Below are 15553 nucleotides of genomic sequence, written 5' to 3' on the forward strand. Positions count from 1 at the left end.
AGATAAAGTGTTTGTGCTTGTATCACCATATGCATGAACATGTAAGAATCAGGTGCAATTTCTGCTTCATCAGTTTCACATGTTCATGTTGTCACTGAAAAAGTGCATCCCCTGTTTATAGCTCCCAAGGAGACCCCAAATTCATTTTTTTTTTTCTTTTGAAATGGAGTCTCGCTCTTGTTGCCCAGGCTGGAGAGCAGTAGTATGATCTCAGCTCACTGCCACCCCCACCTCCTGGGTTCAAGTGATTCTCCTGCCTCAGCCTCCCCAGTAGCTGGGATTACAGGTGCCCGCCACCATGCCTGGCTAATTTTTGTATTTTTAGTAGAGACGGGATTTCACCATGTTGGTTGGCCAGGCTGGTCTCAAACTCCAGACCTCAGGTGATCCACCCGCCTCAGCCTCCCAAAGTGCTGGGATTACAGGGGTGAGCCACCGCACCTGGCCCTGTATTCATTTTTTATGTTGGAAAACTTTTTGTAATTTTTCTTTGCAAAGAAATGAGCATAAAAATAATACTCCAAAGAAAAGGAATTATTACAGCAAATTAAAAGGGACACAGTACTATGATTTAATTACTGTCTTTTCTTTTTAAAATGTCATCTCTTGTTTTATGCTTTTTTTAAATAAAAGCTTTAAAAACATGTCTTCGGGTATTATTTTGGAGGTATGTTTCTTTTTTATAAAATTTCAAGTTTAAACATTTATAATAAGTAATATTTAAATTCTTATAACAAGTAATGAAATATTTGGTTTAGTAATTAGCTTAGTCTATTTTTAAAAATCATTAAAATTTACTTTGTTTTTAAAAATGCCATACTATAAATGATGTTATTTGGTTTTAATGGTGTTTTGTGTTTAAAATAGAATAGAGTTTGAAGAATGTGAAAATCAGTTATCTATGTTCCTACATTTTATTTAACAAAATTGAGCCTAACTTGCTAGCTAGTACACATATTAAAAATAACTGACGAAGCCTGATGTCGTGGCTCATGCCTGTAATCCCAAACTTTGGGATACTGAGGCTGGAGAATTGCTTGAGGCCAGGAGTTCAAGACCAACCTGAGCAACAAAGCAAGCCCCCATTTCTCAAAAAAAAAAAAAAAAAAAATTTTTTTTTAAATTAGGTGGGTGTGGTGGTGCACACCTGTAGTCCAGCTACTCAGAAAGCTGAGGTGGGCAGATCATGAGTCAGGGAAGTCAAGGCTACAGTGAGCCACGATCACACCACTGCATTCCAGCCTGTGCAACAGAGTGAAACCCTGTCTAAAAAAAAAAAAGGGCTGGCACGGTGGCCCATGCCTGTAATCCCAGCACTTTGGGAGGCTGAGGTGGGCAGATCACAAAGTCAGGAGTTCAAGACCAGCCTGGCCAACATGGTGAAACCCTGTCTCTACTGAAAATACAAAAATTAGTCAGGTGTGGTGGCAGGTGCTTGTAATCCTAGCTACTCAGGAGGCTGAGGCAGGAGAATTGCTTGAACCCGGAAGGTGGAGGTTGCAGTGAGCCGAGATCATACCACTGCACTCCAGCCTGGGCAACAGAGCAAGACACTGTCTCAAAAAAAAAAAGAAAGAAAAAAGAAAAAAACCTTCTATATTCAGACAAACTTGGACTCAAATTCTAGCTTATAAATTATTAGTCATTGTAACCTTGTAGAAATAGCTTAACCTCTCTGTGCCTTAAACAATAGACATTAAAATATCTACCTTATAGGGGTTATTGTGACAAACGAGATATAAGACTTTTAGCATAATGCTGATTCAAAACACTCGCTAGTTTTAAAAGCATGCTTTATTATCATGTCCACATTATTATGGTAGAAAAGTAAAGTCTGGATGCATTTGAGGTAAACATGAGGCCGGGCATATTGGCTCATGCCTGTAATCCTAGCACCTTGGGAGACCGAGGCAGGTGGATCACTTGAGCTCAGGAGTTCAAGACCAGCCTAGGCAACATGGCTACAAAAAATTAGCGGCACGTGGTGGCGTGTGCCTACAGCTACTTGGGGGAACTGATCATTTGAACCCAGGAGGTTGAGGCTGCAGTGAGCCCAGATTGTGCCACTACACTCCAGCCGGGGTGAGAAAGTGAGACCCTTTCTCAAAAAGAAAAAAAACAAAACGTGAAATTTCAGAATATCAAAAATATCTTGTTCATGCTCCCTGAATCCACTAAATAAATGGCTATTAGATTTTTTAAATATCAGATTTAAGGAATGACAATTTACCAGTCTACCATAGTGTCCCACATTTACTTACCAGGGGGTTCATATGCAGAAGTTCTGCCTTCCTTATCTTTTTAGAGGAACTTAGGTAGAAAAGCGTGACTCTCTGGCTGCACTTTACGATTCTCAGGGCAATCCTGTTTCTGTTTGCTTCCTAATCAAGTCCTTTAGTTGGAACACAGCTCAAAAGCAGCTTCACCCTCTTGCATCACAGTCTCTTCATATGTCCCTTCCTTCTCCTTCTTCATTGTTCCATTAAGTCATAAATGTCACTAGTACCTACCCCCTACCTTATCCCAGAAACCTGGGCATTATCCTTGTCTCTTTCCCCACTGGTTTTACATCATTGTCATCACTAAATCATTACTTTGCCACTAAACCACTCCCAGTACCAATTTCTGTGGTAAGTTAAAACCCTTTGAATTTCCAGTGACAGCAAACACAGCTCAAACTAGCACAGAAAAGAAGATAATGGACTATGCCTACCTCCTGAATATTAACTGTGTCAGCTTTCTCTTTTTATCTTTACTGCTATCTCTGCTCAGAACCCTTTGAGTCCCTGTCATCTCCAGCCTGCATTGTGCCCTATGTCTGTCTTCTCTCTCTATATTCACTCTGGTTTCCTCTAAACCACAACCCACCCACCCAATATTCCCCTTTGCTCTTAGGATAATGCCTAAGCTCCTTTCCAAACGTCTCAGAGGCCGGGTGTGGTGGCTCACACCTGTAATCCTAGCACTTTGGGAGGCCAAGGCGGGTGGATCATCTGAGGTCAGGAGTTCGAGACCAGCCTGGCCAACATGGTGAAACCCCATCTCTACTAAAAATACAAAACTTAGCCGGGTGTGGTGGTGCAACCTGTAGTCCCAGCTACTCAGGAGGCTGAGACAGGAGAATCACTTGAACCCGGGAGGCGGAGGCTTCAGTGAGCCGAGATTGTGCCACTGCACTCCAGCCTGGGCAACAGTGTGAGACTCTGTCTCAAAAACAAAACAAAACAAAAACAAAACAAGGCTGGGCGTGGTGGCTCATGCCTGTAATCCCAGCACTTTGGGAGTCCAAGGCGGGTGGATCACGAGGTCAGGAGATCTTGACCTTCCTGGCTAACATGGTGAAACCCCATCTCTACTAAAAATACAAAAAAAATTAGCCGGGCGTGGTGGCAGGCGCCTGTAGTTCCAGCTACTGGGGAGGCTGAGGTAGGAGAATGACGTGAACCCGGGAGGCGGAGCTTGCAGTGAGCTGAGATGTGCCACTGCACTCCAGCCTGGGCAACAGAGCGAGACTCCGTCTCAAAAAAAAAAAAGTCTCAGAAAGTTCCCGTATAATCTATCTCCTATCTCCCTGTTCTCATCTTGAGTTACTCTCCCCCACAACACTAATTTCCATTTACGCTGGTTTGTTTTCTCTTTAAGTATTCAAGCTTTTTTCCTCCCACGGGGGTTTTGTATGTACCTGGAATCCTACACCTTGCCTCGCACCTTCTTTCACCTGGCAAATTTCCACTATCCTTCAGGTCTGAATTTAAATGCCGTTTCCTCCTGGAAACCTCCTTATTATGCCATATAAGGGCAGGTCCTCCTTTTATATTGACTCATATCACCCTGCACTTTTTAATTAGCATTATCTACTATAACAATAATAATACTTATTTGTATAAAATTATTAGTTTATTGAATACCTGCCCCAGTAGACACATAGTTCCTTAAGGATATGGTCCTTGCTGATCTTGTTCTCTGCTCTATGCCCATCGTCAACTCAATGGCTAACACATTTCTCATGCTGAAAAAATATTTAAGGGCCGGGTGCGGTGGCTCACGCCTGTAATCCCAGCACTTTGGGAGGCCGAGGCAGGCAGATCACCTGAAGTCAGCAGTTTGAGAGTAGCCTGGCTAACCTGGCAAAACCCTGCCTCTACTAAAAATACAAAAATTAGGCCGGGCGCGGTGGCTCATGCCTGTAATCCCCACACTTTGGGAGGCCGTGGCAGGTGGATCACCAGGTCAGGAGATTGAGATCATCCTGGCTAACATGGTGAAACCCCGTCTCTACTAAAAATACAAAAAATTAGCCAGGCGTGGTGGCACGCGCCTATAATCCCAGCTACTCGGGGGGCTGAGGCAGGAGAATTGCTTGAACCTGGAAGGTGGAGGTTGCAGTGAGCCGAGATCTTACCACTGCACTCCAGCCTGGGTGACAGAGTGAGATTCCGTCTCAAAAAAAAAAAAAAAAAAAATTAGCTGGGCATGGTGATGGGCACCTGTAATCCTCCCTACTCAGGAGGCCAAGGCAGGAGTATCACTTGAACCAGGGAGGCAGAGGTTGCAGTGAGCCAAGATCATGCTATTGCACTCCAGCCTGAGTGACAAGAACGAAACTCCATCTCAAAAAAAACCAAAAAACAAAAAACAAAAAAACACTAAAGAATAAATAAATGAAATTATTCATCTGCATCATGAATTGGGACCAATTCCTATTGGCAAAGCTTCACAATACCCTGTTACCCTGTATTGATTTTGAGTGTTCTCAGAAACCACTTTTCCTGTAAATGTTGGTGCTGGGATATAATAACCAATCCTATCAAGTCTTGGCCAGGCATGGTGGCTCACACCTGTAATCCCAGCACTTTGGGAGTGAAATCCCGTCTCTACTATAAATACAAAAATTACCTGAGCATGGTGGTGCACACCTGTAGGCCTAGCTACTTGGGAAACTGAGGTGGGAGAATTGCTTGAACCAGGAAGTAGTGGTTGCAGTGAGCCGAGATTGCACCACTGCACTCCAGCTTGGGCAACAGAGTGAGACCCTGTCTTACATAAATAAATAAATAAATAAAGTCTCATTCAGTTAAAGTATATTGAGGCCAGGTGCACTCCAGCCTGGGCAACAGAGCGAGACTCTGTCTTACATAAATAAAGTTTCAGTCAGTGAAAGTATATTGAGGCCAGGTGTGGTGCCTGATGCCTGTAATGCCAGTACCTTGGGAGGGTAGGCAGGAGGATCATGAGGCCAGGAGTTCAAGACCAGCCTGGGCAACATGGCAAGATCCCATCTCAAAAAAAAACAACAAAAAAAACCTTCAGTTTGCTGGGAGTGATGGTGCATGCCTGTAGTCCTAGCTACTTGGGAGGCTGAGTCAGGAGAATCACTTGAACCCAGGAGGTCAAGGCTGTAATGAGCTATAATTGTACCACTATACTCCAGCCTGGGTGAGAGAACAAGACCTTGCCCCTAAAAAAAAAAAAAGAGAGATAATGTATTGATTGATTGTTTATTTACTTATTCATAAAATGACATGGTTAGGTCAGATGAGGTTAAAGTTCCTTATTGTGTAAATGCTATTTCCATAATCTGTTTTTTATAGCTCTGTAGTAGATATTTGTAGGATTTTGGCTGCCTGGAAACCACCCCACTTCTGGTACCAATTTCTTTAGTCATTAAAACTGTTTAAATTGTAAGTGACAGCAAACACAACTCAAACTAGTACAGAGAGAAAAAAGGTCTTGTGTAAGTGAAAAATCCAGAGATAGCTCTATATTCAAAGGCTCAAATGATGCCAAGGGAAATGTATCATTTTAACAATGCTTTTTTCATTAATATTTTATTGAAAACCACACATCCTTCTAGGATTCCAGCCATAAAATTTTCATGTCATTTTAATAGAATCATTCCATCTTTGGAAAAATACCTTGTCTTCATGTTCAGATGAAAAATGGTATTGCCAACCTGGGTCAAAATATCAAGAAAATTGTTCTCCTGGTGTTTGTCTTAAGACAACTATATCTTTTTCCCCTCATTGAAAACTGTCATTAACCAAATAAACCCCTCATACCAGAAACAATTCAGTAATCTAAAATGAATGAATGATTTGGGAGGGGGTGGTTCCTTATCATAAATCTGATCTGTTGGACAAGAGTACTTTAACAATTCCTCAGTTCCACAGTCCCCATAGACTCCCAGAGGTGATAGTCAAAATCATAAATGTTGATGTATCCACTATACTCATATAGACTCTATGTCATGTATATGACATACAGGCTATAACTATAAAGAGACACCTGGGAACACCTATGCCTGTCTCATTATGGAGCACTTAGAGTTTATCAAAACAATAGCATTTCTTTTTTCAGGATTGCTATTCTGGATCAAGTGACAATGCAAATCTAAATGTCATATTAGGAAATTGAATTCTTCTAAATTATTGTTATTAGGAAAGATTGTAAGCAGCCACGTGCAGTAGCTCACGCCTGTATCCATCCCAGCACTCCAGGAGGCCAAAGCGGGCAGATCACCCGAGGTCAGGAGTTTAAGAACAGCCTAGCCAACATGGCAGAATACCAGTCTCTACTAAAATTACAAAAAAAAAATTTAGCCAGAAGTGATGGCGGGCACCTGTAATCTCAGTCACTCAGGAGGCTGAGGCAGGAGAATTGCTTGAACCCAGGAGGTAGAGGTTGCAGTGAGCCGAGATTGCGTCACTGCACAACAGCCTGGGTGACAGAGCGAAACTCCATCTCAAAAAAAGAAAAAGAAAAAGAAAAGAAAAGATTGCAAGCACACAGTTGAAAGAAAAGTAAAAGGACTGATACTAGCTTAAAAAAATACTAAATGTTTAAAACTTGATCATTGTTTATAACAGCTTCTCTGATATTCTATTGTTTGTATGTGTATTGTGCTTTTAAAACATAAAACCAATATGTGCTCAAATGAGAGGAAATTCAAATAAAGTCAATAATTAAGAAAATAGTTGGTGTACTGCGTGTTGGAATTTAAGCTTCCAAAGGTTGCCATCTCCTATTTAGAACCCACAATTTCTGGCATATAATAGATGACCAGCATAGCATGCCCTATCTTATTCCCTTAACATACATTATTTCCATGCTTGCCAGTTCAAATTCTGATTCCCAACCTGTGCCTCTGCCTGAAGGCTCCCTTTTGCCACTGCAGCCTGCTCTGCTTACCTACAGAAAGGCTCAAAGTGTTGGGAAATTAACACCTCTGGGAGTAGTAACAATCGCTGACTGACAGGAGTTGAGGTAGATAAATAACTCAGCTCCTCATCTTCTCTGGAAGGTAACTCTGGTCTGTTCCATAATTGTGTCCCAGAATTTCCCAGTGTGAAGAAGCTCAAACTGCCCACAGTAGTAACTTCCTTAATAATATATATTATTTATTGGCCTTCTTGCCATCCCTATCTCACTTCCCCACTCCTACCAGTATTTCCTTGGATTTGGCCCCCAAATAGACCACTTGAATGCAAATCTTTGTCTTGTCATTTGCAATTGGTAATTTTTTTCATGTGAATAAAAAATGGAATTTTGGCCAGGTGCAGATGGCTCATGCCTGTAATCCCAGCACTTTGGGAAGCCAAGGTGGGAGGATCACCTGAGGTCAGGATTTTGAGGCCAGCCTGGCCAACATGGTGAAACTCCCATTTCTACTAAAAACACAAAAATTAGCTGGGCATGGTGGCACCCGCCTGTAATCCCTGCTACTTGGGAGGCTGAGGCAGGAGAATCTCTTGAACCCGGGAGGCAGAGATTGCAGTGAGCCAAGATTCCCACCACTGTACTCCAGCCTGGGCCACAGAGTGAAACTCAGTCTCAAAAACAAACAAAAAAAGAATTTAAATAATAATATCTATATTGTATCTAAGTTTACTAACTGTAAGAATAATTATCCTCCTCCCCACTCTACGCCTTCTTCATGTCTGTTTCTGTTTTTGTTGTTGTTGTTGTTGTTTTGTTTTGTTTTGTTTTTGAGACCAAGTCTCACTCTGTTGCCCAGGCTGGAGTGCAGTGGTATGATCTCAGCTCACTGCAACCTCCACCTCCCAGGTTCAAGCGAGTCTCCTGCCTCAGCCTCCCAAGTAGCTGGGACTACAGGTGTGAGCCACTACACCAGGCTAATTTTTGTATTTTTAGTAGAGATGGGGTTTCACCATGTTGGCCAGGCTGGTCTCGAACTCCTGACCTTAGGTGATCTGCCCACCTTGGCCTCCCAAAGTGCTGGGATTACAGGCATGAGCTACTGTGCCTGGCCCTTCATCTCTGTTTCTATTTTAATTTTTATTTATTTATTTATTTATTTATTTATTTATTTATTTGAGATGAAGCTTTTGCTCTTTCGCCCAGGCTGGAGTGCAATGGCACGATCTCAGCTCACTGCAACCTCCGTCTCCTGGGTTCAAGTGATTCTGCTGCCTCAGCCTCCCGAGTAGGTGGGATTACATGTGTCTACCACTATGCCTGGCTAGTTTTTGTATTTTTAGAAGAGACAGGGTTTCACTATGTTGGCCAGGCTGGTCTCAAACTCCTGACCTCAAGTGATCCATCCACCTCGGCCTTCCAAAGTGCTGGGATTACAGGCATGAACCACAGTGCCCAGCCAATATCTGTTTTTATTTTGGAAAGTTTGAATTAACTCTGCACAAAGTATTTAGAATTTAGCATTCTTATACATTCTCTCATTCTTCTGTCATCGGATTTTACTAGCTATTATGATGTTACATATTCAAAGTTTATAACATTTCTCCTCCAGTTGGTAGCATGGCTATTACTTTAATTTTATTATGAATGATAACATAGTTGGGTGATTTATTTTTAACTCCAAAAATCCCCCAATGCTTTTATTATCCCTATTTCCCCTTTTAAGGTATGTACTTTAAATGCGTTGTATGCTAAACTAAATTTTTTTAAATTTCTGACTTGTGTTTAGGGAGTCAATATTTTTGTACAACTCTTTTAAGATATAATTGAAATAGAGTAAGCTACATATATTTCTTTTCTTTTCTTTTCTTTTTTTTTTTTTTGAGATGGAGTCTCGCTCTGTCACCCAGGCTGGAGTGCAGTGGTGCAATCTCTGCTCACAGCAAGCTCCACCTCTTGGGTTCATGCCATTCTCCTGCCTCATCCTCCCAAGTAGCTAGGACCACAGGTGCCCACCACCACGCCCGGCTAATTTTTTGTATTTTTAGTAGAGATGGGGTTTCACCGTATTAGCCAGGATGGTCTCGATCTCCTGACCTCGTGATCCTCCCGCCTCGGCCTCCCAAAGTGCTGGGATTACAGGCGTGAGCCACCACACCCGGCCTCAATTGTTGTATAATAATACTTTGTATACAATTATGTTTAGCAATTATATACTAAAGTTTTCAGGGGGTTGGGAGTATCTCTTCAGCAACTTACTCTCAAATAGTTCAGGAAAAAAAATGTTCATTTTCTTTTTCGCACTTGCAACTTGTTTGTTAGTTGGTTTTGAGATGGAGTCTTGCTCCATCACCCAGGCTGGAGTGCAGTGGCAAGATCTTGACTCACTGCAACCTCCAGCACCTGGGTTCAAGCGATTCTCCTGCCTCAGCCTCCCAAGTAGCTGGGACTACAGGTGTGTGCTACCATGCCTGGTGAATTTTTTGTATTTTTAGTAGAGACAGGGTTTCACCATGTTGGCCAGGCTGGTCTTGAACTCCTGACCTCAAGTGATCTGCCTGCCTCAGCCTCCCGAAGTGCTGGGATTACAGGCTTGAGTCACCACGCCTGGCCTGTACTTGCAACTTTTATGTGAGTTTGAAATCATTTCAAAAGAGAAAGAAAAACCATAAAGATTATTTTTGTAATTCTTAACCTATGTAAGTAAGAACAATACCTAACATTGATTGAGTCAGATCACTGGCTTAATTCTCTCAGCAAACCAATGAGTAAGTCACCACTATTAACTTCAATTTAGACATAAGGAAACTAAGGCATTTTGATCTCAATCATTCATCTGAGTTCAAACAGCTAGGAAGTAATAAGCCAGGAATTAAACTAGGTATCTGATTTTAGACCTTTTTCTCTTAATACACTATTCAATTTTATCATATTCAATTATTGAATATACGTGTGTGTGTATATACAGTCATGCACCACATAATAATGTTTCAGTCGATGACAGATCACATACATGACAATGGTCTCATAAGATTATAATACTGTATTTTTACTATGCCTTTTCTATGTTTAGGTATGTTTAGATAGATAAACATTTACCATTGTGTTACAATTGCCTGCAGTATTCAGGACAGTAACATGCTGTATTGGTTTGTAGCCTAGAAGCAATAGAAAGTACCACAGCCTAGGTGTGTAGGAGGTTATACCATCTAGGTTTGTGTAAGTACACGCTACGATGCTTGTGCAACAATGAAATTGCCCAACAGCACATTTCTCAGAATCTATCTCTGTTATTAAGTGACACATGACTGTATATGTATTAGTCAGGGTTCTCCCAAGAAACAGAACCTATAGGATGTGTCGGTGTGGGTGTGGAGAAAGGGAGAGAGAGACAGAGAGAGAAAGTGTGCAGAGTTGAAGAAGAGAATGGCTGTTGGGTTCAGTGAGCATCCTTGATCTGTGGAATACCCTACTCTCCTCATAAATTCCCATTTTCTTTCACACAGCCTGAAGCCAACTTCCATTATTACAGTCAGACCTAATCAAGATGGCCACCTAGGCAGCTTCACTCTGCCAGTTCCCTCCTCTGACACTGCTCTTACACCCAACATGGCCACCAGCAGCCATCATACCTGTGGTGACACCAGAGAAAACAACCCAGAGTTTTTTGTGTAGACCCTTTGTTACCCTTGTTTCCACTAAAAAAGTGGAAAGTCTCTGGGAAAAAAGTGAAGCCTGATGGTTTGTGAAACTGCCCTTGTACTTGTTTAGAAAAGTGTATTCAGTTTAGTTTATCTTCGTATCCCAACTTTATTTGGTACCCATTATGTATACAAATAAGGACTTCAGGGTATGAATAAAAAGCCAAGAGAATCAAAGAACATCTAAAGCTTTGTGTAGTGGTATTGTAACCCAATCTGTTCTCTGTTCTCCAGCTCGTTTAGACTGGATATTGGTTTTTCTAGATTCTTCTTCAGTCTCTTCTTGTCCCTTCCCACAGACCCATCTCAGAAGGACAGCCAAGCTTCAGTACTTTTCCCTGGGGTTAAAAAAAGATCCACCCACATGTTCTCTGACATAGTTCTGGTTATTTTCTCCCTCCCATCTCTTTCTTTCTCCATGTTCTACAGCCTACTCTGTGTCTCCTCCATGTTCAGGCCTTTTCCCTCTTGTGCACACCCAGAACATGGGCCTTCATCTTGCCAGTCTTCCTGAATGTTCATATTTATTTAAGGTCCACCTCCCCACTAGACTATGGGCTCCGTGGGGGAAAGAGAGACTATGCACCAACTTTTCCCCAGCACCTTGGAGAGCCTCACAGACTGTTTACCTTGTTAATACCATTCCCTCTGCCTGGAGGGCTCTTCTGTCTCAGTACAAATCTTTTCTGGTCTTTAAGCGAGACCCTTTCTAAAAAGCAGCTTCCATCTCTTCCTCGAAGAAATTTTGCAGGCCTCTAAATATCTGATATATGGCCTTGCTTTCTACCTTGCATGAGGGCCTACACTTACATCTTATCTTTGCTAGTATTTTGCAAACTTCTTGAGGACAAGGAAGTGTTTGGGGGCTTTGAAGCCAGTCTAGGTTCTTTTTCTTTCTTTCTTTCAAGATGGAGTTTTGCTCTTGTTACCCAGGCTGGAGTGCAGTGGCATGATTTCGGCTCATTGCAAGCCCTCCCTTTTGGGTTCAAGCAATTCTCCTGCCTCAGCCTCCCGAGTAGCTGGGATTACAGGCTCCCGCCACCACGCCCAGCTAATTTTTGCATTTTTAGTAGAGATGGGGTTTCATCATGTTGGCCAGGCTGGTCTCCAGCTTCTGCCCTCAGGTGATCCACCCGCCTTTCAAAGTGCTGGAATTACAGGCGTCAGCCAATGCGCCGGGGCTCTATATTTCAGTTTTCTTTTCTGTTAAGTGAGGAGGATCCTCATAGGATTTTGTGAGGATTCAATTAAATACTTTTGTAAACTGCTTAGGAGAAACTTTTTGATAGTTTTGTAAACTGCTTAGGAGAATGCCAGACACATGAAAGTATTTAATAAATATTGGCTGTTACCATTAAATTTCTTATTTCTTGCATTAGTTTCTAAAATTTAGAGGCTTAGAATAGTTATAGACATTGTCACTTTTTACAGTTTCTGTGGATCAGGTACTGGGAAGTGACTTAGATGGGCCACTCTAGTGTAGGATGTCTGCTAAGGTTGTGATCCAGATACCAGTTGGGGCTGCAGTTACCTGAAGGAATTCCTGAGGTTGGAGGATCCACCTCCAAGGACAGGTTTTCTCTCTGTGGGGCCTTTCCACAAGACCGTCTAATGTTCTCATGACATGGCAGCTGGCTTCCCCCATGGAGGCCCCATTCACCAATTCAAGAGGCCAAGGCAGAAGCCCTAGGGCCTTCACACAGACAGCTCTGATTCAATGTGCCAGATTATACTAGGGCATGAATCTCAGCACGTGAGGATCATGAGGGGTAATTGTGGGGGCTGGCTGCCACATTTGTACTCTGTTTTCTTCCCAGGAAATTGGCATCAGTAGGAGGCTTTTTACTTTTATTTTTTATTTTTGAGTCAGGGTCTCACTATATTTGTGGCCCAGGATGGATTACAGTGGCATGATGCCAGCTCACTGCAGCCTTAAATTCCTGGGCTCAAGTAGTCCTCCTAGCCTCCCGAGTAGCTAGGACTACAGGTGTGCGCCACTACGCCTGGTAATTTTTTATTTTTTGTAGAGACATGTTGCTAGGCTGGTCTCAAGTGATCCTCCAGGCCTTGGCCTCCCAGAGTGCCGAGAATACAGGTGTGAGCCACCATGCCCGGCCAGTAGGAGGCTCTAGTAATTGCAGATACTGCGATACAGGCCTGCTGGAGAAGAATTCAAGGAAGAAGGAATGAACCAAACGAAGTTATTTCTTCAGCCTCATCTTTTGCCTCTTCTCCCCTTGCAATCTTGACTTCCAGACACTGGATAAGGTCTATGACGGGCGACAAAGTGCACACAGCAATGACAGCCTAAGGGAATTTTGGAAAGTATACCAGAGGAAGTGGTGTTTAAGTAGAGATCTGAATTTGCAGAAGAACATAGCAAAGTGAATTGGAGAGGAGGAGCTAACCAGAGGGGCACAGGCCTTGATTATCTGAAGACCAGGTGAGATCTGAAAAACCATAAGAAATTCAGTTAAGCTGACAGCAATGAAAGGGACAAAACAAAGTGTTAGAAATTAGCATAATGTGTTCTCCAACAGAACGTTCCAATAGAACTTTTTGCAATAATGAAATTTTCTTTATCTGAACTGTCCAATACAGGAGCCACTAGCCACATGTAGCTATTGAGCACTTAATGTGCTCAAAATGTGGCTGCTGTGACTGAAGAATTGGATTTTTAGGCTGGGTGCAGTGGCTCACGGCTGTAATCCCAGCACTTTGGGAGGCCGAGGCGGGTGGATCACGAGGTCCAGAGTTCAACACCAGCCTGGACAATATGGTGAAACCCCGTCTCTACTAAAAATACAAAAATTACCCGAGCATAGTGACTGATACCTGTAATCCCAACTACTCGGGAGGCTGAGGCAGGGAACTACTTGAACCCGGGAGGCAGAGGTTGCAGTGAGCTGAGATCATACCACTGCACTCCAGCCTGGACGGCAGAGTGAGACTCTGTCTCAAAAAAGAAAAAAAAAAAATTGGATTTTTATTGAAGAACTCAGGAACTGAATTTTAAATTTTATTTAATTTAAATTTCAATATTCACACATGGCTAATATCTATGGTACAGCACAGCTCTTACAGTAAGAGACCCTTCTGAATAGTAGAGTGGCAGACAGAAGGGGAGGCTAAGCTTTGTCATGTAGGCAGTAGGCCCTTCAGACTGCAAGGGACCTGGATAAACTAAACCTGGTGCCTGGTAAGTGCTGGCCAAGTGCTTGATGATGCTACCCTATTCTCTTTCTCTGCAAGGATATTTGTAATTGAGCTAGATCCTCTGAACAATGAGGTCTAAAAACACAGGGGACTAGTTCTCTGATGGCACAACTTAAGAGACCTATTTTGGGTGTGTCTTTTGCCTACGTCTACCACCTAGGATCAGGTTCAGACCCACTCTCTTTTAAGAGGGTCAACAGTGTAATGACTGTGTCCAAACTTGCATCTTCTTAGAGTAAACAATAACCTTCTTCCCTCCCTCTCTCAGTCCTTCTCTTCCCCTCCTTCCTTCCATGACTTTGTGCTGGCTGGGTTTTTGGAAGAGGAGGTGGAAAAATTTAGTACCTTTTCTTTTCTTTTTTTTTTTTTTTTTTGAGATGGAGTCTCACTCTGTAGTGCCCAGGCAGGAGTACAGTGGTGCTATCTTGGCTCACTGCAACCTCAGCCTCCCGGGTTCAAGGGAGTCTCCTGCCTCAGCCTCCCGAGTAGTTATGATTACAGGTGCCTGCCACCACGCCCAGCTTTTTTTATTTTTATTTTTTATTTTTATTTTTAGCAGAGACAGGGTTTTGCCATGTTGGCCCGGCTGGTATCAAACTCCTGACCTCAGGTGATCCGCCCACCTCAGACTCCCGAGGTGTTGGGATTACAGGTGTGAGCCACGGAGCCCGGGCAGTACCTTTTCTTTCAAAGGCTCACAGATAAAGAGTATAAAAATGTCCACGCACTGGCTGGGAGCCAGATGTTTTGGGTTCTGGGTTCTAGTTCTGTCTCCCCAGACTTGCTCTCTATGACACAGCTTTCCCATTTGTAACATGTCAAGGCTGAAGAGGACTTCTGAGGTTTCCACCCTCTCCTACTTCCTGGGTGATTATGTAATGTAATAATGATCACAGTGGTAATAAAAACCGCAGCCACGCTGTGTGTTCCAGGTTTCACGCACTGTGCCAAATGTTTCACATTCGCCATTTCACTCAATCCTCTTGGCCGTTTTACAACCCCCATTTTATAAATAAGAACCCTGAAGCTGCCTGAGTTTAGGTAACTACTTCGGGGCCACAAAAGGAGTAAGTAGTTGAGTTGGGATTTGAATATTGATTCCAAACCTTGAGCTCTTAATCACTTTGCTGTACACATTACTTCTTGCCACAGGTGGGGCCAGTGAGGAACGAACGTTGGGTTAAGCAGGGAGGTATCTTGTTAGGATTATTAGTAATGCTGAGCGTATGTATGTATTTTTAATTTTATTATTATTTTTTGACACAGAGTCTCGCTTTGTCGCCTAGGCTGGAGTGCAGTGGCGCGATCTTGGCTCACTTCTACCTCCGCCTCCTGGGTTCAAGCGATTCTCGTGCCTCAGCCTCCCGAGTGACTGGGATTACAGGCACGCGCGACCACGCTCGCTAAATTTTGTAGTTTTAGTAGAGACGGGGTTTCGCCAATGTTGGCCTGCCTGGTCTTCAACGCCTGACTTCAGGTGC

This window comes from Rhinopithecus roxellana, chromosome 1 (assembly GCF_007565055.1).
Source record: "Rhinopithecus roxellana isolate Shanxi Qingling chromosome 1, ASM756505v1, whole genome shotgun sequence".
Lineage (NCBI taxonomy): Eukaryota > Metazoa > Chordata > Mammalia > Primates > Cercopithecidae > Rhinopithecus > Rhinopithecus roxellana.